This window comes from Mus caroli, unplaced genomic scaffold (assembly GCF_978045245.1).
Source record: "Mus caroli unplaced genomic scaffold, Mus_caroli_1 scaffold_4, whole genome shotgun sequence".
Classification (NCBI taxonomy): domain Eukaryota; kingdom Metazoa; phylum Chordata; class Mammalia; order Rodentia; family Muridae; genus Mus; species Mus caroli.
In genome coordinates this window covers 95,608,119-95,634,626 of record NW_028227259.1, presented here as the reverse complement: position 1 = coordinate 95,634,626, position 26,508 = coordinate 95,608,119, and the positions used below count along the sequence as shown (strand labels likewise).

The following is a 26,508-nucleotide window of genomic DNA, read 5'->3' as shown; positions in this document are numbered from 1 at the left end:
TACTGAGGGACCCTGTTCCCAATTAGTTTTGAATGGTGAATAAAATTGCCAGCAGCCAATGGCTGGGCAGGGAGACAGAGGTGGGGCTTTTAGGATTCCCCAACAATTTCTGTGACAAGGGGGCTTCACTGGACTTGCTTTGGTTACTATATGTTGTCATGTAAGGCTAGAGCAGGAAGCAAAAATCCTTGAGCACATTGCTTCCCCAATACTGAATAAAATAAGTATTTCTAGCAAGGAAAAGGGAGAAAAATGTGGATAAGCAAGCAATCTTATCTGAAGTGTGCATTTTTACCATTCTTTTATATAGGTTAATTTTATGTGTTTGCTATGCTAAAGGATGCTTAGATAGCTAGCACAATATTATTTCTATGTATGCTTGTGAAATTGTTTCAAGAAGAGATTAGGATTTGAGTCAGTTGACTGAATAAAGGATCCGTTCCTTCAAAGTGGGCTGACATCATACAATCCACTGTGGACCTCATTAGAACAGAAAGGCAGAGTGAGGTTTCTCGTGTACTGTGCAGAGATGGGATGACATATTGTGGGATAATCTGGATCTATTGTACATATGAATGTTTTATAAAATGGAAAACCTCTTGTCCAGACCTCAATAGTGGTAGGTAGTCCTGCCATATTGGTGTGTAGCCAAGATCTCCAGGGGAGTTAACCGAGAAATGATGTGACAGCAAAAGTGAATGGGAAGCGGTACTGTTGAGGTGGCTCAGCAGTAATTATGGGTCTTGCAGAGGACCCGTGTGGTGGCTCACAACTATCTGTAACTCCATTTCTAGTGGACTCAACACCTTCTTTTGGAGTGTAAAGTTAGGGGGTAGGGAATGTAATAGTATTTATGGTGGTTTGAATATGCTTGGCCCGGGGAGTGGCACTATTAGGAGGTGTGGCCCTGGAGTGTGGCTTGTTGGAGGAATTGTGTCACTTTGGAGGTGGGCTTTGTGGTCTTTCTCCTAGCTGCTTGAGAATGCTGCATCTCCTCCCGTTTGCTTTTGGAACAAGATGTAGAACTTTCAGCTCCTTTAGCGCCATGCCTGCCTGGATGCTGTCGTGCTTTCTACCACGATAATAATGGACTGAAACTCTGAACCCATAAGCTAGCCCAAATTAGACATTGTCCCAGTATTAGAGCCACCTTGGTCATGGTGTCTGTTCACAGCAATGAGACCCTAACTGAGACAGTCTTCTACTGTGGTTCAGTGCCTGCTTCCTTTATGTACTTGACAAATACAGGCAACAATGTGAATTCATCTAGAGTTGATGTCTGCTTGAGACTCTCTGTCTTTCTTTTTAGTGTTAACATAGTTGAAGAGTTGTGACTTCAGTGGGGTCACATGGTCACATTCTCACCGCTGATTTCAAGGATAGCTATGGCATTCCCCCTCTACACTGCCACTGCCCATTGAAAAGCCGTTTAAGGCCCGTTGGAAAGTCCTATGGAAATGATGAAATTTTAGAGCCATCATATTCGATGACATCTCATGCTCTTATCTGTGTGCTTCAGACTTTACCAACAGCACACAGGAAAGGGGGAAGCAGAGAAGGCGGGAGAAAGAGTGTAAGCTAGTTTCTTAAGAATCGTTCACAATAGCTGTGAGCAGTGTATCTGCTTATACTTCACCATTCAGAAGTTAGCCTCACAGCCCACCTAGCTCTGAGAGAGGCTGGCAATATGGCTTCTGTTTTGAGCAGTTATGAACTTAGGTAGGAGCCCTGCTACCACAGAAGAAAGGCAGAAATGATACTGGGCAATCAAAAGAAAGCTCTCCCAGGCCTAAAGCCCTGCCCCCTTGGAACGGAAGACTAGACTAACACTCTAGGCTCTTTGCACTCATTTGTGTTTGCTTAGCTACTTAGCAGAAAGTTCTTTTATTCCCTTTGTACCTCATGAGGACCTGAACAATTCTTTGTCATCTACTAAAGTTTTGTTTACTGTCAAAGCTTAAGACAGTGCCTTGTCCACAGAAGAGTGCTCTGAGGGCCTTGCTGATTATAAATAAGTTCCCTACTCTGCACAGCTCGATTCTTATAGCAGGAAAGTGTTATTCTGGTCTACACTAACCACCATTTATCTTTAGACTGGAAACTTTCTGAGCTCTGAGTCTTCGACTGAACCATGTTCCAGTCTTTCATATGGGTAGAATGAAAGAGAAATGAACTCACATCTTGTTTAAGCTAGGGTAATTTTGTTGTTGTTGTTCTTTTCTCATTTACGGCCAAACTTAATCCTATGTAAGATCCTTCCCTCTTTTCTAATCAGACATGGGCACCATTTTATTTCTGAGCAGATCACATAGATACCATTCTAAAGGAGTTTGGAAGACCTAATGAATGTTAACAAATGGAAGAAGTTAGGAAAATATTCCTAAATGGGTGCTGCGATTTCAATATTTTGAATTGAAGAGTTGGTGAGGCACAGGGTAGAGTGTAATTTAAAGGAGGACCACTGGTGAGAAAATTCTCCTTGAGTCTTGTTTCCAGGTAGTTTATAAAAGGAATGAAAGTGCTTTGTAGGGTTCCTAAAATTAGATAAGATACCTACAAGGAGCTTGGCACTTAGAAAAAGTCCTCTAAGCCTTTAGGTCCTGATCATTGTTGGAGCCATAATACCAGGTGCTTGCACTCATTAAGGAAGAAGATCTATGTTCCCTTCCCCTGAGCCCCCAAGCCCACTTTACAGTGGCCATTGGATCATGAAAGCAGAGTTGACACAGAAGGCAACTATTGCCAGTGACAGAAAAGGAAGACAGATCTTTCGACACCTGTAATTGAGACAAAATTTGACACAATGACAAGGACAGTGTGCTCCCACCATCTGCCTAAAAGTATCTGGATAAAAAATTTAGATGTAAAATACAGGCACTCATGGATGCTCTCAGTTGTCATGGAGACATGGCGGATGATAGCAAATGAGAGAAGTAGCAGGTCAGTTGGCTGAAATGTGGGCTGAAGCTGATCTAGTGCATCGGATCCATAGTTAAGGCACCCTAGGCTTTTCATAGTTCCCCAATGAACACTGAAACTCTAGGCTTTATCTTTATTGACAGCAATCCAGAAGTTATACATATTATGAGTCAAAAGCAAGGCGTCTAAACTTTAGAAGTAGAATACAACAAGCATATGTTGAAATTTTAAGGAAGATTGGAAGAGTTAATGTGAAGAATTGGTTAAAAGATGACTGTGGATGCCTCCCAAAGCTTTAAGAGTGATTATTTTTCTTTATTTTACATCATGCAAAGGCTCCAGGAATCCTCTGCTGTACCCAAAACATACATAACAGGTGTGTAGCACTTGTTTCCCAGGTCATAAAATTCTTTGGGAATGTTAATTTGCTTATATGTTCTGCTCCTTTCCTATCACCACACAGGGAATTGCTAGAGACACAGCAGTTAAAACAATGCATTTTGTCTTTTTTCTTTCTCACAGTTTCCAGGGGTCAGGAGTGAACTGCTTAAAGGGCTCGTCTCCTAGTATTTCACAAGCTGTGATCCAGGGCTGTCCTCTCATCTGGTAGAATTACTGGGGAAGAATCTGCTTTGATGTTCATCCCAGGTCTGCATAAGCATCATTCACCAGCAGAATTTAATTTTCCTTGTGCATGAAGCCCTCCTTTTTTTTGCTGTACTCTTGACATCTTGAGACCATGAATAGCAGTGGTTTCAACCTTCCTAATGAGGGAGCCTTTTAATACAGTCCCTCATGTTGTGGTGGATGCCCCCACAACCATAATTTTACTTTCATTGCTACTTAAGAACTGTAATTTTGCTTCTATCATGAATCAAGATGTAAATATGTGATATGCAGAATATCTGAACCTTTTTGAAAGGAAGCGGTTGTGTGCGACCCACAGCTTAAGGACCACCGACCTCTCATGAACCCAGTCGAACCGTCTCATGACGGAAAATGCCACACAGACTTAGTTCAGAAGCAATGTTAACTCAATTGTCAACCTTATTACTGGTCCCAGGCCAGTGTCCCTGTTACCACCTTGGAGATGCTAATCATCTGGCCAAGTGGGAAAGAAGATTGGTGAATTTTGCAAGGGCAGCCACACTTTCTGCTCTGGAAGGGACATATAGCTTACCACTCACTGGACAGAAGTACTGACATGACTCCACCCAGATCTCAGTGAGCCAGGAAGACCAATTTTACCCCAGAAGTGGGCAGATCTAGAAATACTCAGCATAGAACTGATGTTCTTAATATTACCAACCACCATCTTGAAACTAACTTTCCTGGACTGAATGATTATGTCTCCCTGTCCCCATTCATAAGTTAAAATCCTAGACTTTCAATGTGGCCAAATTAAGAGGAGAAGGCTGTAGAGGGTAATTGGATCATGAAGGGTAAACCCTTAGGAATGGGGCTAGACACCCCAGAGGAACAGCTTGCCTCTTCTACTGTATAGAGACACAAGAAAAGTTACCATTGATGAAACAGACACGGGTCCCTCACCAGGCTCCAAACCAGCCAGTGCCGTGACCTTGGGCTCCTCAGCCTCCAGAACCATTGTTTTCAGGCCACCAATTTATCATATTTTTCTGATATCAGCCTTCATACTTAAGATGTGTGTGGAGCTCAGGAGGGATCCTGGAAACTTTGCTTTGTTTATAATCGCAGTCTACAACCCCTCAAGCCAACCATCTTGCTTTTGCTTTGTGTCTGATCTTATTAACTTTGCCTTTGGCTTCCTGATTTACTTGATCAGACCTACATCACCCCTAAAAGCTGAGGTTTGTAACTGCTTTTCCTTCTTGATTATAATCTTTGCTTTGAGTGTTCCCATAATAGTCTTTTTAGACAACTAATTCACAAACTCTTGCTGCACCCTGTGACCCTACATCTAGACCCAAATCCTACGTGGTCATACCTCTATGAAGCTAAACAAGTCATTCAAAGTATGGTGACTCCACAATGAATGACATTTAGGGAGACGATTAGGATTATATCATTAAGGACTCCCCCTCTGTTCTTTTCTTCAGAGACACAACAGGGACCAACCTAAATTTAATTAGCAAATGTCATGAAAAGAGAAACATCGATGGAAAAAAATAGATCAAAGGATTAGCCATGACTGAACCCAGCAGGAAAGCCTGGCTGACCACACTCTGGACAAATAATTATCTAAAAAAGGTGAACAACAGCCCAACTTATCAGTTGCTCTTTCCTTGTGGCTCACTGTCAAAGCTATACCAAGTGAGCTAAAATATTAATGCCCCAGTAAGCCTTCTCTGAAGAAGGGTGTATTAGCACAGCTTCTCCGTGGGGTGTGTAACAAGGTAACAAAGGAAAGGAAGCAAGTGGTGTTTTCAATGCCTGTTCACTGTGAAAGAAACACTCTGAGCTCCTACAGCTACATAGTTAATCATTTTGGGCATTACTGCTAACTCGTAGACTAAATTGCACCCAACTTCATTGTTCATAAATTTCATCACTACTGTAGCAGATGAAAGAAACTTGTTTGAGACCAGGGGGAATAGTGGGTTAGTAAGAACAGAAATTCTTCCTTTGTAAGATAAACTCATAGCCTCTAAGATTTAACCCTACAGGGCCAATTGGCTGACCAGGATGAAGTGAAGTGAGCTTTCTTTTGCCTCTGACATTCTCCCACCTTGATTTGTGTGTGTGTGGGGGGGAGGGGGGCGGTGATTTACTCAGACTCTGCAGCCCCTGGATTCTTCTGGCTCATTTTTAAAGCTCTGCTTCACACCCAAGTGAGGTCCCTCCCTTTGTTCCCACTAACACAGACACCCTGGGAAGTCTGCAACTTATAACAACCTCCAGAGAGTATAGACCTCTACATTAGAGGTTTGGTCTTTTCCATAGTTTGGTCATTGCTAGGACCTGTGAGTCCTGTTGTCTTCCCTTCCCTGTCCAGCTGTCTGAATATGAGTTCCTGACCCTACATAACTCTGAGCTTAGTTTGATTGAGAGGTTCCCCCCAGAAGCACAGGCAGCAGGGAGAAGTGAGACAGACAAGGAAAGGAGCTAATAGAATTTGTGAGTAGGCCTCATGTTGGGAAACCGGGGTTTAGACTCATGGGGCACCCATTGTGACATGTTGGAACATGCTGCAGAAGTACCCTACTGCAGATCCATGGGCACGGGTTATTTCTTTGCTAGGTACTAACCTTCACGGTGGAGAGAGATGACTCAGGAGTCACTCCCCAGCGCGTACATGCTGCCTTCGCTGTGCCCACTCCAGAGGAGCTCTCTAGGCAGAGCAAAGGAGGTAGATGATGAAGGTCATTATGTCATACGGAGGTGCACACGAACTCCTGGCTGATGCTGCAGGGTACCTGAGAGAATACTGGGGGTGGGGGAGGGTAGTGAAGGTATCATCATTGTCAGCAACAAGGATGAGCCCGTAAGAGCTGGCTGTACCCAGAGACACCCACGGCCCTCTCAGTGGGCTCTCTGGATGTCTTAGTCCTCACTCTCAAGAACTAGATTTCAATGAATATAAATCCATATACATAATGCATATGTGGTCACCCACATATCTCACGTGCACACACATACTATCCCCCACATCTCATATCTACACTACTGTACCACTACTGTACCACACAGACACCTTCAACATGCACACCACACATGCATGCACATACTACATCATGCCATGTATATACATCATATATATACATACCATATGCATATACATTGCGCTCCCCTAGTACACTACACAAATACCACATACATACTATACATACTAATACACACTATCCACACCAGACACCCACACATTTCAATGCACACATTACATATCAACACATACACACAAACACACATGTATATACATACCACACACATACATTTAACATTCATACCAAACTTATATATATATATATATGTATATATATATACACACACACACACACACACACACACACACACACACACACACACATGAACTCACAGACATGAACATACTTTTCAGTAGTTTGTATGCACTCAGGAGTTCTTTCTAATAGTAGTAGTTTCTAAATGCAGTAGTTTGCTGCATCCCTTGTTGTAGGAAATGACTTTGGAATGCCATAGCAACTAAATTTACTTCAGAAAATACCACAGTAGCTGTCTATATTCTTAAACATTTACTGCAAATGAAACTGTAATGATGGAATTATAAGCACAGAAGTTGTTTGCTTATTATGTGGCTGTGACTTTTTTCACACTATAGGCTTATGTATAAAAAAAACCAAACCAGTAGCTCTGACATCTCTCATAAGTCCTCTCCTTGGTAGACAGTCACTGCCGTCATTGAAGTAGTCTCTTTAGATTAGCTCAGTGTCTGGGTAATCCAGGCTTTCAGATTTGCTTTCTCTACCCTGCTTCTTTCTAAGATGGACTCTAAGCTGATGTGGTAGTTTGGACAAGAATGGTCCCATAGGATCAGATACTTGAAGGTGTGGTCATCATGACTGACACTACTTGAGAGCGATTAGGAGGTGTGGTCTTGCTGGAGTAGTCATGGCCTTGTTGGAAGAAGCATGTCTCTGGAAAGTGAGCTTTGGGGTTTCAAAAGCCCAAGACAGTCCCTGTGTCTCTCTCTTCCTACTGTGTGTGGAGCCGCATGTAGAACTCTAGTTCCTTTTGCGGCACTGTGTCTGTCTGCCCGCTGCCACACTTCCCGCCATGATGAAAATGGACTAAACCTCTGAAAGTGTAAGCAAGCCCAACTGAATGCTTTCCTTTATAGGAGTTGTCATGGTCATGGTGCCTCTTGACTGTGATAGAACATTGATGATGACCACAGATGACTTTATAGTCTCTAGTGCCACAGGTGTTCCTGCTTGTTTGAGAGACAGGCTTTGGTCTTAGATCTGGGCATCATTCTGTTTTCTGCTTCTGATGGTATTTGCTATAAAATTAGTTTTCTTTGGACCTAGGGGGTCCTTCTAGTTGTGAGTACCACTCAAACCTGGCTCAGACCATTACCTTATAACCTTAGCTGAGGATCTCAAACCTGGCTCAGAGTGTTACATTATAGCCCTTACACCATTACATTATAGCCCTTACACCATTACATTATAGCCCTTAGACCATTACATTATAGCCCTTAGACCATTACATTATAGCCCTTAGACCATTACATTATAGCCCTTAAACCACTACATTATAGTCCTTAGACCATTACATTATAGCCCTTAGCTGAGGGTCATTTTCCTTTGTCCTAGTAGACCCCTTGGGCATCATGTCAGTTGACACCCAGTTCTTCCTGCCATGGATGAGATGTGAATTTGTATGAACCTTCTACATTGCTTGGGAGCTGTAGTAGGAGGAACTGCTCTGCCAGGCCACCTGCTGCTTGTGTCTGCCTCCCAGCTATGAGAGTTCTTGGTTTATGAAAGCACAGGCTCCTTATGAGATATACAACTTGCAAATACACTCAGTCTATGTGTTGACCTCTCACTTATGATATTTTCTATTTATCAGTTTTTATTGGAGTAATTGAGCAGAGGAAGTCTTATTCCACAAGCCTTTTGGTAAAAAACAGTATTTAAGCAGTGACCCCACCTTGCCCTGAGGAAAGTAAAACTTAGGACAATTTGTGTGCCTTTATGTGTGTGTGTGTGTGTGTGTAAAAGACCATCAATAGTGGACAGTATTTTTGCCTTGGTCTTCAGAAATCTAAAGGAAGATATTTACTGAGGGTGAGGGATGGTATCCCTCTTTACTTCACATCCTTATACCATAGATAGACCCTTCCTTGGCAATTTGTAGAAATTAATCAATTTAAATTAATTGGACATTAAAAGGTAGTTGTGCAATATGAACTAGCCAGTACCCCCTGAGCTTGTGTCTCTAGCTGCATATGTAGCAGAAGATGGCCTAGTCGGCCATCATTGGGAAGAGAGGCCCCTTGGTCTTGCAAACTTTATATGCCTCAGTACGAGGGAACGCCAGGGCCAAGAAGTGGGAGTGGGTGGGTAGGGGAGTGTGGGGGGAGGAGGTTCTGAGGGACTTTTGGCATAGCATTTGAAATGTAAATGAAGAAAATACCTAATTAAAAAAAAAGACACCAAAAAAAAAAAAGGTACTTGTGATAGCTCTCTATGGTTACCAGATTAGAATGGATAAGTACCACCTGATAAGCATGGTCAGAGAGGGAAGAGGGGAACACTTCAGGATGAAATCCCCTGGTAGAAGAGTCAACGCAATTGCTCCATCATTTATCTCACTCTGCCCTTCATAAGGAATGCAATAAATAGTTTCAGAGCCCTGTGACCTGGAAGGCCTTGGGTTAGCTGTCACTGTGGTGGGGAGGGTGTACACAGGAGGATGTCTGCCTGGAGTCCACAACTTGCTGGGAAGGAGAAAACACACTGTCCTTATGGGACACCAGGCTGCCTAAAACCAATACTGATGACAAGATTGCACTGCTTGGCTGAAACTCTGATCACCCTTGTTATTGGAAATGTGACAAAACTGGAAGGAAAGATGGCAGCATGCAAGACAGGTGACACCATTTGTCTCCACTGGTCAAACCTGTTAAGTGAAACGGCTTTACTCTGGTGTTGGGGCTTTGGAAGCATGCACTGGTGCACTGGCAGAGTGCAGCAGGTGATGGAATGGGAGAGTGCATGCACACCACTGGCTGTGTGGAGACAATTCTGCTCCCAGAGGACATTGCTATGGAAAAGGACAAGGGTCCTTCATTGTTTGATTTGCATGGACCTCACATCAAAGCTACTGGGGTGAAATGTGGGGACTCAAGCCACCTGGCTCTCTGGCAGAACCGCATGGAAGAATGACAGCCTTTTAACGTGTAAAAATGGCAGATGTTGTGAGGACTAAATTAAAGAATTCATGCAAAGCGTTTGGCGGTAAGCCTAGAGCATAGCAACCTGCTAATACTCCCTGCAGATGCTTCTGGGACAGCTTGATTCTGGAGCCTTGGGCAGACCCTTTATTTCTGATCCTTGTTCTGTTCCTGGAAGGGTGTAGGGATACTTGGGAGTGAGGGAAGGAGAAGACTGTATTTGAGACTGAGGCCCAGGGGCAGCCATGTGAATTCACTTAGTGCCTACTTTATGATCAGGCAAAGCCCTTGCCAAGTTGCTTTATCTATTGTGAGGACTTCCTACTTTCCCTGATCTAGCCTCACCCATTACTCTATGCTTCTGACTTATTTCTTCGCTTCCATTTCTCAGTGTTGGCCACATATTGAAGGTTCTGGGAACATATTCTATACTTAGATCGCTTGTGGTTCTAAATGGGGGTGGGGGTGGGGAAGAAGGCAGGTGTCATGTAGGACCAACATTTCAGATAGACAAGGCAAGTTGTGGGTGGGGCTAGTAAAGCAGGAAGTGAGTTTTATGTGAGGTTACGAGCCTGGCTGCCTCCTTCCATCGATTAAAGAACAAGCCATCTCGTCTTGGAGCAAATTGGAAGATGGAGACACTCACTAGTGGCCCCAATGTGAAGGCTGAGTAGTCAAAAAGGAGAACCAGATGTAAGTTCTGAAGGGAACATGGCCACCCATTGAAAGGCCTCAGGATAACAATACTGATCTAGCCAGGGTCTGAAGGGATAGTGAGGTATAGCTCTTTACAGGAAAAACAAAGGCAACAGTTTGAACAGGATAGAAAACCAACCAACCAACCAACCAACCAACCAACCAACCAACCAAGAGATAAATTCTTTTTTTTTTTTTTTCTGCCAGAATTCAGTGTGTGAAGGGAATTATGGGCCAGACTGGGGAGGAGTTTGGAAGCCAGAGGGAGAATCCTAGCCTTGGGAGTGGGGGTAGGTGGTTTCGGAGGTTAGTTTATCAGTATTGTAGAGGATGGGCAAGTTCAGTGGAGACACAGAGGGGAGGAGATGGGAGGCAGAGAGATGGCATGAAAGTTCTGCGGTAGCTTGTACTACCTGGGCTGGGAAGGGAGGGATGCAAGGGGAGGGAAAGGACCCCTGACTGAGCAGTTAGAGTTAATAGTGATTTGTGGTTGAGATGGGGCACAGCAGGAAAGATGAATGGAGGATGGATGGCCTTTCCACCTTTCCCCACAGAGGCTGCCCAGCAATCCTCATACATGTTTAAGTTTTCACTTCACTGGCTTTTCCATCTTCCCTTCCATACCCATGCATTCCCCATGCCGAGCATTGTGTACACCCATGCATAGCCCTTGCTAAAGACTGTGTACCTCCATGCATAGCCCATGCTAGAGGACTGTGTGCACACATGCATAACTCATGCTAAGGACTGTGAACACTCATGCATAGCCCATGCTAAGACTGTACTGTACACCCATGCATTCCCCTACACTGAGGATGGTCTACAAGTGTGCAGCTCCCACGCCAAAGATTAACTGGAAATATATATATATATGTGTATATATATATATACATATATATATGTGTGTGTGTGTGTGTGTGTGTATAGTAACACACATAGATGCAGAGAAACACAGGTTTGCACACACAGAAATTCCATAAAAGCACAAAATCAGAAGCCATTATATGTAATCCCACCAAGAATGCCACTGGGTTTGTTTTGTGTTGGCCATCTACTGCAGAGCATGGGGCTTGCTTATATATATATATATATATATATATATATATATATATATATATATATGTTTTTTTTCAAGACAGGGTTTCTCTGTGTAGTCCTAGCTGTCCTGGAACTCACTTTGTAGACCAGGTTGGCCTCACACTCAGAAATCCGCCTGCCTCTGCCTCCCAAGTGCTGGGATTAAAGGCATGTGCCACCACCGCCTGGCTGGATATATTTTTGTTTGCTTATATACAAAGAGCTATCTGGTTTTATAACACACCATAACACTTTTCACCCCAACTTTCCTGGGGGACTTTAAAGGAAATGTTCACTTTTGTTTTGTTTTGTTTTGCTTTGTTTTTTAAATATGGAAGGAAAGAGTCTCTGCTGGCAAGAGGGTTAGAAGGCTGTGCTGTTATTTTTGGTAAGGTAGGAAGGGAAGTTACCAGTTTAGGAGCACCACTGATGAAAGGCTTGAAAGTGAGACAATTTTCACAGCTTGTTCCTCTGTGATGTCTCCTTCAGAGCCGTGATCCATTAGGTCGCGGCAGCAGCTGCTTTGCTACACCCACCTGTCTGCCCAGATGCCACTGGACTCCTCCTATCTTCCTGACTCCTCTGTGTCTTGACGTGAAGTTTAGCTTTAAATAGAGCATCAGAGGCATGTGTAACCAAGCAGCCCACCTACCAGTGACCTGTCATTGTCTTAGCTCAAGTCTGTCCTTCAAGGTGCTCTGACAAGTTGTCTGATGCCTAGGACAGTGTGCTGTCTCTTCTTGGGAAGTTGCTGAAGAAGGACACCCCCCCCCCACCTCTCTCTCCTAGCTTTTAAAAATTGAAAATGGAATTTTTTCATACAATATATTCTGATTACAGTTTCCCATACCCCAGCCCCTCCCCTTCCCCTCCCACCCAGATTCACTCCCCTTTCTTTTTCTCTTTCACTAGAAAACGAACAGGCAGGCATCTAAAAATAATAATTATAAAAATATGATAAGATAAAAACAAACAAACTGGAGCAGGACAAAACAAACAGAGGAAGCCAAAGAAAAAGCCCAAGTAACACACATAGATGCAGAGAAGCACAGGTTTGCACACGCAGAAATCCCCATAAAAGCACAAAATCAGAAACCATTTTATGTAATCCCTCCAAGAATGCCACTGCGTTTGTTTTGTGTTGGCCATCTACTGCAGAGCATGGGGCTTGCTCTTAAGAGGTCTTTGTATACCCAGTGAGACTCCACTGGAGAAAACTAATTTTCCTTTGCAAATGGTTATCAGTTGGGGATAGCTTATGAGTTAGAGATGGGGCCTTGGGTCTACTTGTCCCCATGCTGGGACCCCCACCTGGCTTAGACCCATGCAGGGAATGTACACTCTGTCAGTCTCTGTGAGTTAATATGTGTGTTGATTCTACTGTGTATAGAAAGCTCTTTTCCCTTGTCATCCTCTCTGGCTCCTAAAATGTTTCCCGACTCCTCTTTTGCAGGCTTCCCTACGCTCCATAGGAAGAAATTTGACGAGACATCACGTTTAGGACTGATTGTTCAAAGCTATCTCACTTTCTGTACACTGCAGGTCTCTGAATTTGTTCCCTTCTACTGATGGAGCAAACTTCTCTAATGATGTCTGAGCAAGGCACTGATCTATGAAGATAACAGAATGTCATCAGGAGTTATTTATTGCTACATTCCTTTAGCAAACCAGCAATATTTTTTTTTTCTTCTAGGTCCCTGGCCTATCTAGTCTTAGGTTCTTGGCCACCCAAGCATCATAGCGTCTGAATAGGTTCCATTTCCCAGAGTGGATCTTAACTCAAATAGTGGTTGGTTACTCCCACAAGCTTTGTGCCACTATTACACCAACATATCTAGTGGGCAGCTCACTCTTGTAGACCAGAGGGTTTATAGCTGGGTTGGTTTTTATCTTTCTCTTTTGGTAGCATGCAGTGAACGAACCTTCTGCTACTATGAACGCTAGTCAGTAGGGGTAAAGGCTCTCGCACCATCTCTACTTCTAATGTGTTGCTTAGGTATTGCCCTCATCAATAGGGCCTTATCATCAGTTTGTGGAGAGCCTGAGTTGATTGGGGTTTCCAAAAATGCCCTTGGCCAATAACTCAATTAGATGTAGCTCATTCCTAAAACTGGAGGTTTCATTCGGTGACCAGAGATGTCTTAGGGTTTTACTGCTGTGAACAGACACCATGGCCAAGGCAACTCATATAGGGACAATATTTAATTGGGGCTGGCTTACAGATTCAGAGGTTCAGTCTAAAATCATCAAGGCAGGAGCATGACAGCATCCAGGCAGGCACGGTGCAGGAGGAGGTGAGAGGTCTACATCTTCATCTGAAGGCTGCTAGCAGAATACTGGCTTCCAGGCAGCTAGGATGAGGGTTTTAAGCCCACACCTACAGTGACACACACACTCCAACAAGGCCACACGCACTTTAACAGGGCCACACCTTCTAATAGTGCCACTCCCTGGGCCAGCGTATAGAAACCATCACAGATGTCTAGGTGTGGTTCTGTCCCTCCCCCAAACCCCCCGGTATTTGATGATTGCATTAAGATTTCTCTCATATATGTATGTATTTTAAGAAGCTTCTACTATATTAGTTATCCATAAGAACCTACAAATGGCCCTTAGTTTTAGGTGCTCCTCCCAATGTCCTAGTTCCTCTCTAACCCCCTCCCCATTCTTCCCTCTTGATATTCTCATTCCATCCCTTCCATCCATCTGTAACTATCTGTTCTATTTTCTCTTCCTAGGACAATCTATGCCCCTCCCTTAGTCTTTTACTCTATACCTAACTTCTGTAGCATAGCTTGATTAGCCTTTGACTTAACAGTTAACCTCTCCATATAAGCAAATACATACCTATTTTTCTTTTTGGGTCTGGGTTACCTCACTTAGAATTTTTTTTTCCTAGTTGAATACATTTACCTGTGATTTTCATTTTTTATTAGCTGAATAATATCCCACTGTGAAAGTGTACCATATTTTCTTTATCAATTCATCCACTGATGGACTGTAGAGTTGGGGGTCCCTTGTTTACTCTGCCACAGGGCTCTGCTCCGGGGGTGGGGTGGGGTGGAGAAGAGCAGTTTGAGGAACAGGAATGTCAGAGCTGGCTCAGGGATTCCCAGGCCTTCGACAAGGCTTCCCAGGGCCATCTGGTTCTCAGGCTCTTGGACACCCAGGCACTGCTGGATGGCACAGAAGAGCTGAGAGCAGAGTGGGGGCCTGCAGACTGGATCTAGCCCCGGGAGGGATGGGGGAGGGGAGAAGGGGAGTTTTGGCAGGTCCCTTGGGGATAGTCCTTGGCTTGCTGGCTGGCAGTCTTGAGCTTGGGCTGAGTTTCATGTGGGGTGGTAAGTATGGACCTATTTGCATTTTTCTACATGTAGCCAACCAATTTGACCAGCATCATTTGTTGAAGATATTGTATTTTATTTTCTCAATGTTTATTTTTGGCCCCTTTCTGAAAAATCAGATATCCATAGGTGTATGAATTTATGTCTTTAATTCTATTATCAACATATCAACATATCCATTTTTGTGCCAATACAATGCTGTTTTTATTACTATAGCTCTGTAGTACAATTTGATATCAAAAATAGTGATACTTCATCTTTTACTATTCAAGGTGTGTGTGTAACTGTGTGTGTGTGTCTGTGTGTGTATGTGTTTCCACTTGAAGCTGAAATTTGACCTTTCAAATTCTGTGAAGAATTGTGTTGAAATTTATATGGGGATTGCATTGAATCTGTAGAATACTTTTGTTAGGATGGCCATATTTGCACTATTAATCTTACTGATCCATGAGCATAGGAGATCTTCTGATATCTCCTTTAATTTTGGTATTTGGTGTAATAAAAATTTTAATATACATGTATTTTGCTTGCTTGGTTAGAGTTACCTCAGGATATTTTATTTTATTTTTGAGGCTTTTGTGAAGGTATTGTTTTCCTGATTTCTTTCTCAGTCCATTTCCCATTTGTATATAGGAAGGCTACTGATTTTTGTGAGTTAATTTTGTATCCAGCTAACTTTCTGAAAGAATGTATGCGGTGATAGAATTTTTAGGGTTACTTACTAATGTATACTATCATATCATTTTCAAATAAAGATACTTTAACTTCTTTCCTTCCTTTTTTGTATCCTCTTGATCTCCTTCAGTTGTTTTATTGTTCTAGCTAAGACTTCAAGAAGTATATTGAATAGATATAGAGTAGACAACCTGTCTTGTTTCTGATTTTAGGGGAATTGCTTTGAGTTTCTCTCCATTTGGTTTGATATTGGCTGTGAGCTTTTGTAAATGGCCTCTATTATGTTGAGGTATATATTCCTTGGATCTGAAATCTCTCCAGGATCATGGAAGAGTACTGGATTTTGTCAAAAGCCTTCTCTGCATCTAATGAGATGACTGTGTGGTTTTTTGTCTTTCAGTTTGTTTATATCCTGGGTTACATTTATTAATTTATGACGGGTGGATGATCTTTTTGATATGTTCTTGGACTTGGTTTGCAAATATTTTATTGAAAAGATTTGCATCTATGTTCAAAGAGAGATTGGTCTGTAATCCTCTGTCTTTTCTGTGTCTTTTTTGTGCCTTGGATTTTCAGAATGACTGTGAACTCATTAAAAACATTGGGAAATGTTCCTGCTGTTTCTATCTGGTGAAATGATTTGAGAATTAAAGTTAATTCTTTGAAAGTTTGGTAGAACTTTGTTCTACAACCATCTATCTGACCCTGGGCTCTTTTTGGTTGGGAGATTTTTAATGACTGCTTCTATTTCACTAGAGGTTATAGACCTGTTTAAACTGCTTATCTGATCTTGAAGTAACTTTGGTAGAAGGTGTGTATCAAGAAATGTATCCATTTTTAAAAGAACATTTTTTAGTTTGGTGGTGTACAATCTTTTAAAGCATGTCCTTTTGACTCTTTGAATTTCCCCAGTGTCTGTTGTTATGTCTCCCCCTTCACAACTAATTTTAAAAATTATTTTATTAATTTATTCACCTTACTTCCTGATTGCAGCCCCCCAACCTCCCTTCTTTGTTCCCAGTCCTAGCATCACAAATCCCTCCCCTCATTAGCCCCTCCATTTTGGGTACCACCCTGTCCACCTGTCTGTTTTTATGTCAACACCATGCAGTTTTTATTGCTATTGTGCTGTAGTACAGCTTGAGATCAGGAATAGTAATACCTCCAGAAATTCTCTCATTGTACAGAATTGTTTAAGTTATCCTGTTTTTTTTCCGTATAAAGTTGAGAATTGTTCTTTCAATGTCTATAAATATTTGTGTTGGAATTTTGATGGGAATTACATTGAATTTGTAGATTTCTTTTATTAGATGGCCATTTTTGCTATGTTAAATGGATCTCAGAGTAAAGGATCCTGCTGCTCATCTCTTGTCTTCGTCAGGGTTTCTATTCCTGCACAAACATCATGACCAAGAAGCAAGTTGGGGATGAAAGGATTTATTCATCTTTTTTTAAAAATATTTTTTATTAGGTATTTTCCTCATTTACATTTCCGATGCTATCCCAAAAGTCCCCCATACCCTCCCCCCGACTCCCCTACCCACCCACTCCCACTTTTTGGCCCCGGCATTCCCCTGTACTGGGGCATATAAAGTTTGCAAGTCCAATGGGCCTCTTTCCAGTGATAGCCGACTAGACCATCTTTTGATACATATGCAGCTAGAGTCAAGAGCTCCGGGGTACTGGTTAGTTCATAATGTTGTTCCACCTATAGGGTTGCAGATCCCTTTAGCTCCTTGGGTACTTTCTCTAGCTCCTCCATGGGTTTATTCATCTTACACTTCCACATTGCTGTTCATCACTAAAGGAAGTCAGGACTGGAACTCAAGCAAGTCAAGAAGCAGTTGCTGATGCAGAGGCCAGGAAGGGATGGCTTGCTTCCCCTGGCTTGCTCTGCTTGGTTTCTTATAGAACCCAAGACTACCAGCTCAGGGATGGCATCACTCACAATGGGCCCTCCAACCCTTGATCAGTAATTGAGAAAATACCTTACAGCTGGATCTCATGGAGGCATTTACTCAACTGAAGCTCCTTTCTTTGTGATAACTCCAGCTTGTGTCAAGTTGACACACAAAACCAGCTAGTGGGCCTCTGCTGGCTGTGCCCTAGGTGGACCGGGCAGTCAGGGGATTGTCAGGGGAGGTGTCTAATCTGGACATTCCTGGGGCCCCAAAGGCTCCTTGGGAAGACAGGAAGAGCCATGGGCCAGATGATAGCAGCTTCAGCCATGTGGCTCTGGTTTTAGAGTTAAAACATAGAAAGGACTGCTGGGACAATTGATGCTAGTTAGCCAGAGCTAAGAAATTAGAGCTGATTAAGAAGATACTAGCATCACTGAGGTGAAATCTGGGAAGTGCTTTCTGAGATCACAAAGAAGCTATGTTCCAGAGACAGCCAAAGTTGTACCTTCTTCTGCAGCTGCACTCGTTAATGTGTAAGAGTCACCCAGTGGTACTGATTTTGAAGGAATGAAGGGTTCAATGGAGAGCAGCTGAGGCTTAACACTGTGAGAGACCAGGGAAGGCCATTGGTGAAGGTACAGCTTTAGTTGCAGTTAACAGGCAAGGACTGAAGGGGTCATGCAAAGAAATCTTAGGCTTGGCACCATGAAGAAAGCCTATGAGAGGTTATTGGTGAAGCCTAGTTGGAGTGGAAGCCCCCACTGTATTAGAGATGCCAGTACCATGGGATGATCACCAAGAATAGCAGCGGCAATGGAATAGTGTCAACATGAGTCTAGAGTGCTACAGAGGGCAGAGCTGTACAACAGACCCAAGCCCTTTGGAGGAGTCTAGAAAATCATATGTGGACCAAACATTGAAACAAGAAGGAGTAACATTGAAGTTGCCTTGGAGACCCCAAGATGTTAAGGATGCCAGAGCCATGGGATATCTGCTGAGGAAAGCGGCTAACAAGAGTGGAACCAGCCAAAGAGAATTGTGCTGTAGTTAACAAAGATGAAAGGAGTTAGAGATCTGAAGAGTGCTTTGACATCAGACATAGAGATGTAGAGTTTGGAGTTTGCCCAGCTGGTTTTTGGTCTTGTTTGTTCCAGTATTTACTCACTATGGCGTTTTGGAAGGATACTGTATGTCCTGTGATGTTTAAGGTATGTGATCTGCCTTTTGATTTTGACTTCATAGGGGATTACAGTTTATAATTGAATGAATTTCAGAAAAGACTTTGAAGTTTGGACTTTTAATATTGTTGAGACTAAATGTATTTTGCATTATGCTGTCTATAGGTATGGCCTTCATAGACTCATATGTTTGAACAAGACTATGGGATCCAGGGAGTGTAATGTGGTGGTCTGAATATGCTTGGACCAGGAAATGGTACTATTTGGAGATGTGTCCTACTTAGAGTAGGTGTGGCCTTGTTGAGGGAAGTGAGCCACCATGGTGTGGGCTTAAAGACCCTTGTCCTAGCTACCTCGAAGCCAATCTCCTAGTCGCCTTAAGATGAAGATGTAGAACTCTCAGTTCCTCTCACTGTGCCTGACTAGATGATGCCATGCTCTCTCCTTGATGATAATGAACTGAGCCTCTGAATCTGTAAACCAGCCTTAATTAAATGTTATCTTCATAAGAGTTGCTTTGTTCACTGTGTCTATTCACAGCAGTAAAACCCTAACTAGATTCCCATCCTGGAACATTGGCCACTGAGAACAGTACACTCTTCGGATGGGTTTAGAGCTCCATTGAATCTAGTACCTTGAATGTTAGCCTGGCACCATCAGCAGGACAAGGATCATTTTGGGGGACATTCTCTATGCACTTAGGGACAGAAAACTCTTTGTTGTCTTCATGTCAGAGCCATAGAAGAACTGTCTACAGGCCACCTCTCCTCACCCTTTACCACAGCTGAGGTGACTGGAATAAGTCCAGGGCATGATGGGATCATGGGGAAGAAGCAACTGTTCATGAGTCTAGAGAGGCTGGTGTCCTCCACACTTACTCCAGGTAGACTTAGTATTAAGGGCGTGAAGAATTTCTTTTGTATCCTGCATTGGCAAAGCAGGATAGAGATTTACTTTTTGTTTGAGGGTGAAAAAAAAAAGAGCAGTCATTTCTCTCACTCTGGTGATGTGTTAGCTCCTGAGAAGAGAGAGGCAGCATTGTTTGCAAGAATTATGGTGGTTGCCCTGGCAGCACTTAATAACAGGCCTTAAGAGATCCGCTATTGGAAGGTGTATACCACTGTATACTGTTCTTAGCTTCGAGGAAGTCAGAGCTGGCTGCTACAAAGGTCAATGCCAGATTTAAATGCACCTTCTTTTTCTTGGCAATAATTTCCATGGCGTTTTATTCACAAACATTAAATGGCTTGCTGTTTCTCAGGAAAAACAGTCATTAACATTTTTATGTAGCTCTCATGGGTTATAATTATGTTGTTACATATACGGACACTTTAAAAAGGTCTTTCTGAGGAAAAAAAATCTACTCTTTTTTTTCCTCCTGATAATGAGGGGATAAGAGGGGCGACTGATCCCACTCAGCAATGACTCTGAATAAATTTTTTTTTCTTGGTGTGGGTAGAGGAAATTCTATTTACAAAGGTCCATTTGTCGTTTTAAGCTGTTGAAAAATAAAATCAATTTTAACACTAAAGAGAAAAAAGGCATTATAATTTATCCTGGATATATATAATATATATATATGGACACACATATGCATCTCCAGTTTAAATTATGATATTTTGTCATAATTTAATACATACATGTTGCATGAAGCGTATAATTGATTCATTCAATGATTAGCGTCCTTTCTTTAATAAAATCACCAGGGAAAGGAAACATGCACGATATAGGAAGTGCTCTGGAGAGGGAGGCTGCTGTCCAGAAGCCTGTCCCCTTCCCTGCCTCTGGAAGGATCATTATGGTCCCTCTGTAGATCCCTGGCTCCTGAGGACTCCTGTTAGAACACACTGGCCTACAGGGCAGGTTTCCTCCAAATTCTCAGCTTCAGGGTTCTCTGGGACAAAGGACTGGCCTGTGTTGGTTTGTGTTTGAGGATTAGTTGCTGTACGTACACCTTCTGCTTGCCTGTGGGTGTCCTGAGATCCCATACCAGCTGGGATTCTAGATCTAGTTGGAGATGAGACGTCTGAAGAGGCAGCTGAGGGACAGAGAAGCAACGGAGAAAGCATGAGCATGAGGGGCAATCTAGGACCCACTGGGTCTTCCTGTGGCAGTGAGCGAGGACACAGCCTAGAGCACTTGCTACTGAGATCAAGGAAGGTGGAGATCAAGGAAGGTCTGAAAGTGGGGAGGAGAACCACTTGGAGGGAAAAAAAAATAAAGTACTGTTATTTTATTCCTAAGGATTAATAATCTTTTCCTTCCAAAAGTGTCTCAAGGGGGCTGGGAAGATAGCTCAGTGGTTAAGAACACAGGCTGCTCTTTCAGAGGATCTGGGCTCAATTCTCAGCACCCATATAGAAGCTCACAACTGCCTATAACTTCAATTCCCAGGGCTTTGACACCCTTACACAGACATACATGGTCTTAGGGTTTCCATTGCTGTGAACAGACACCATGACCAAGGCAACTCTTATAAGCACAACATTAATTGGGGCTGGCTTACAGGTTCAGAGGTTCAGTCCATGATCATCAAGGCAGGAACATGGCAGCATCCAGGTAGTCATGGTACAGGAGGAGCTGGGAGTTCTATATCTTGATCTGACTGCAGGCAGGAAAGACTGTCTCTGGCCAGATGTGAGCGTATACATGAGACCTCAAAGCCCATTCCCACAGTGCCATACTTCCTCCAAAAAGCCATGCCTCCTAATAGTACCACTCCTTATGGGCCAAGCATATTAAAGTCACCACATACATGTATGTAAAACACACATGCACATAAAATAAACATTAATAAATTATGTCTTTAAAAAGTGTCTCAAAGCAAAAACAAACCAAGGTAACAACAACAACAACAATAGCAGCAGAAGCAGCAGTAACAGCCCTGCCTTAACTCAGTGCAAAGGCTCTGATTATTCAGTGCTGAAGGTGAACCTGCTGCCTAGGCAACAAACCCAAGAAGCCACTGAGGATTTCCGTGTTCTTCATACTACTTCTGACTGGCACAGATTTAGGCAGAAAATACCAAGACTGCCCTATCAAATGAAAGTAGAAAATGTGTTTTATTTTAATTAATTGTTTTTAAAAAATTGTTTTTTTTTTAAAGATTTATTTATTTATTTTATATATGTTGCTGTCTTCAGACACATCAGCAGAGGGCATCGGATCCCCATTACAGATGGTTGTGAGCCACTATGTGGTTGCTGAGAATTGAACTTAGGACTTCTGAAAGAGCAGTCAGTGCTCTTAACCACTGAGCCATCTCTCTAGACCCCGATTTGTTTACTTTTATTTTAATTGGATGAGTATTTAGCTGAGTGTATGTCTGTATACCATATGCATGCCTGATGCTTGGGGAGGCCAGAAGGGGACACTGGATCCCCTGGAACAGGAGTTACAGACAGTTCTAAGCCACCATGTGGGTGCTGGGAACTGAATTTGTGTTTTCCAAAAGAGCAGCAAATGCTTTTTAACTGCTTAGCCATCTCTCCAGCCCCACTACTTTAATTAATTAGTCTTTTGTGGGACTGGAACTTGAACTCAGGGCCTCATTCCTGGTTTCAGGCTATCCATTACTGAACTGTATCTCCATCCTCTATTGTATGATGTAAAATGACGTAAGATTTCTAGCCTGGAACACCAGTGAGAGGGAGGTGTCTTTGAGAAGTGTGCAAATGAGTTAGAAGAACTGACTGACTAACTAACGAGCTAACTAACTAAACTAATCAAATAAAATTGTGAGGCTGGAGAGATGGCTCAGCAGCGAAGAGCACTCGTTTCTCAGTCATGAGGATCCCAGCACCCAAACTCAATAGACACCTCATTTTGACTCCAAAGCATCTGTTTCTCTCTTCTGACCTCCATGGGCATCCACATACATACACCATACACATACATGCACACATACACATACATGCATCATGTCTATTGTTTTTGGATTGGGCTACACTCAGTTATCCTTGGCCACATGAGACATGGCTGTAGGAGGAGGAGTTGGATTATCAAGCCGAATGCTTGGAGCATTCTCGTAAAGGAGATTATAGGACTCCAGTTCCTTCCTCTGTTTCACAGAAACCAAAGGTTCACAGACCTTGTCTACCCCATGTGACTGCCACAATGGGCTGTTACCATACATCCGAAGCACCAGGACGAATGACTATGGACTGACCACGGGCCTCTGAAATTCTGAAGCCAGATAAACACTTTGTCATTAGAAGGTGATTACTTTGGGTATTTTGCCATAGCAACAGAAAGCTAACATAATTTTCTCTTAGGAATGGAGATTTTAAAATGATCATGCTCCTTACTTATCTCTCTAGAGATTAGAATCCAACCATCTAGCCTGGAATTGATTGCCTCATTCGCTAAAGAAACATTGCTTAAGTCCCTAAGGGCTGGGGGTCAGGAATACAAACATGGCTATAATATAACTCTGCCCTTAAAGGGCACACAGTTCAGTGAGAGATATATGTGTATCTTAATAATAATAATGTTCAAGTCCTCAAATCTTGTAGAAAGGTCTGGCCTAGATGCCCAAGAACATAAAAAGAGAAAAGTTAGTTGTACTTATGATGGAGGGGGGAGGACTTGGATGACAAGGTGACTCAAGAGCTGACTCCTGGGAGTGTCACACAGACTAAGGAGACAGTATTTGGGCCGGGAGACAGGGAATTCTCACCAATAAAGCTATGGAAAGAGCATGCAGTTTTCATAAGGATGGCAAACCTAGAGGCCAGGGGAACTTAGAAGTGGGAGGGAATGTGGCTGGACAGGTAGACTAGGCAAGTGGCTAATGGTCTTCTGTCCCATGTCGAGGCATTGGATTTTCATTCTGCCACTCTACAGGATGAGGACCCCCTGGTCCTCAGTGTGATGCAACTTTGAAAGAGGTCCTTGGGAACTAATTACAGTCAGATGAGCTTGTGAAGGTGGGACCTTTCCTAGAACCCAAACATGTTGCCTCCCTGGATTTAGATGTCAGTGTCCAAGACTGTGAGAAATTCGTAATTAAAACCACCAAGTCTATAGCCCTTGACTTAGAGGAGGCAGATTTGTTAGCTTAAAACTTGTCTGTGTTTGAGACAACGATAACAACTAACCCCAGAGATTACCAGATGGCGAAAGGTAAACGTAATAATCTTACTAATAGAAACCAAGACCACTCACCATCATCAGAACCCAGCACTCCCACTTCGCCCGTTCCTGGGCACCCCAACACACCGGAGAAGCTAGACCCGGATCTAAAAGCATACCTCATGATGATGGTAGAGGACATCAAGAAGGACTTTAATAACACACTTAAAGAAATACAGGAGAACACTGCTAAACAGGTAGAAGATATTAAAGAGGAAGCACAAAAATCCCTTAAAGAATTGCAGGAAAACCAGACCAAACAGGTGATGGAATTGAATAAAACCATCCAAGACCTAAAAAGAGAAGTAGAGACAATGAAGAAAACCCAAATTGAGGCAACGCTGGAGATAGAAACCCTAGGAAAGAAATCTGGAACCATAGATGCGAGCATCAGCAACAGAATAAAAGAGATGGAAGAGAGAATCTCAGGTGCAGAAGACTCCATAGAGAACATCAGCATGACAATCAAAGAAAATACAAAATCCAAAAAGATCCTAACTTAAAACATCCAGGAAATCCAGGACAAAATGAGAAGACCAAACCTACGGATAATAGGAGTAGATGAGAATGAAGATTTTCAACTCAAAGGACCAGCAAATATCTTCAACAAAATTATAGAAGAAAACTTCCCAAACCTAAAGAAAGAGATGCCCATGAACATACAAGAAGCTTACAGAACTCCAAATAGACTGGACCAGAAAAGAAATTCCTTCCGACACATAATAATCAGAACAACAAATGCACTAAATAAAGATAGAATACTAAAAGCAGTAAGGGAAAAAGGTCAAGTAACATATAAAGGCAAGCCTATCAGAATTACACCGGATTTTTCACCAGAGACTATGAAAGCCAGAAGGGTCTGGAAAGATGTTATACAGAAACTAAGAGAACACAATTTCCAGCCCAGGCTACTATACCCAGCCAAACTTTCAATTACCATAGATGGAGAAACCAAAGTATTCCACGACAAAACCAAATTCACACATTATCTTTCCACGAATCCAGCCCTTCAAAGGATAATAACAGAAAAAAAACCAATACAAGGACGGAAACCACGTCCTAGAAAAAGCAAGAAGGTAATCCCTCAACAAACCTAAAAGAAGACAGCCACAAGAACAGAACACCAACTCTAACAACAAAAATAAAAGGAAGCAACAATTACTTCTCCCTAATATCTCTTAATATCAATGGACTCAACTCCCCAATAAAAAGACATAGACTAACAGACTGGCTACAGAAACAGGACCCAACATTTTGCTGCTTACAGGAAACTCATCTCAGAGAAAAAGATAGACACTACCTCAGAATGAAAGGCTGGAAAACAATTTTCCAAGCAAATGGTAGGAAGAAACAAGCTGGAGTAGCCATTATAATATCTGATAAGATTGACTTCCAACACAAAGTCATCAAAAAAGACAAGGAAGGGCACTTCATTCTCATCAAAGGTAAAATCCTCCAAGAGGAACTATCAATTCTGAATATCTATGCTCCAAATACAAGGGCAGCCACATTCATTAAAGATACTTTAGTAAAGCTCAAAGCACACATTGCACCTCACACAATAATAGTGGGAGACTTCAACACACCACTTTCACCAATGGACAGATCATGGAAACAGAAACTAAACAGGGACACAGTGAAACTAACAGAGGTTATGAAACAAATGGATCTGACAGATATCTACAGAACATTTTATCCTAAAACAAAAGGATATACCTTCTTCTCAGCACCTCACGGTACCTTCTCCAAAATTGACCACATAATTGGTCACAAAACAAGCCTCAACATATACAAAAATATTGAAATTGTCCCATGCATCCTATCAGATCACCATGGACTAAGACTGATCTTCAATAACAAAATAAATAATAGAAAGCCAACACACACGTGGAAACTAAACAACACTCTTCTCAATGATACCTTGGTCAAGGAAGGAATAAAGAAAGAAATTAAGGACTTTCTGGAGTTTAATGAAAATGAAGCCACAACATACCCAAACTTATGGGACACATTGAAAGCATTTCTAAGAGGAAAACTCATAGCTCTGAGTGCCTCCAAAAAGAAACTAGAGAGAGCACACATTAGCAGCTTGACAACACACCTAAAAGCTCTAGAACGAAAGGAAGCAAATTCACCCAAGAGGAGTAGACGGCAAGAAATAATCAAACTCAGGGGTGAAATCAACCAAGTGGAAACAAGAAGAACAATTCAAAGAATCAACCAATCGAGGAGCTGGTTCTTTGAGAAAATCAACAAGATAGATAAACCCTTAGCCAGACTCACTAGAGGGCACAGGGAAAGCATCCTAATTAACAAAATCAGAAATGAAAAGGGAGACATAACAACAGATCCTGAAGAAATCCAAAACACCATAAGATCCTTCTACAAAAGGCTATACTCAACAAAACTGGAGAACCCGGATGAAATGGACAAGTTTCTAGACAGATACCAGGTACCAAAGTTAAATCAAGATCAGGTTAATGATCTAAACAGTCCCATATCCCCTAAAGAAATAGAAGCAGTCATTAATAGTCTCCCAACCAAAAAAAGCCCAGGACCAGATGGGTTTAGTGCAGAGTTCTATCAAACCTTCAAAGAAGATCTAATCCCAGTTCTTCACAAACTATTCCACAAAATAGAATCAGAAGGTAATCTACCAAACTCATTCTATGAAGCCACAATTACTCTGATACCTAAACCACATAAAGACCCAACAAAGATAGAGA

At 42.3% G+C, this 26,508-nt stretch overlaps 1 long non-coding RNA gene across 1 annotated transcript in view; it reads right to left on the bottom strand.

The window, feature by feature from the left end:
* LOC147005200 (uncharacterized) overlaps nucleotides 1-26,508 on the bottom strand; it is a 47,386-nt gene that overhangs the window by 2,365 nt on the left and 18,513 nt on the right. The window contains exon 2 of the long non-coding RNA XR_015046846.1: nucleotides 6,147-6,325. This is a non-coding gene — a long non-coding RNA (uncharacterized LOC147005200). The remainder of the gene's footprint in view (nucleotides 1-6,146; nucleotides 6,326-26,508) is intronic.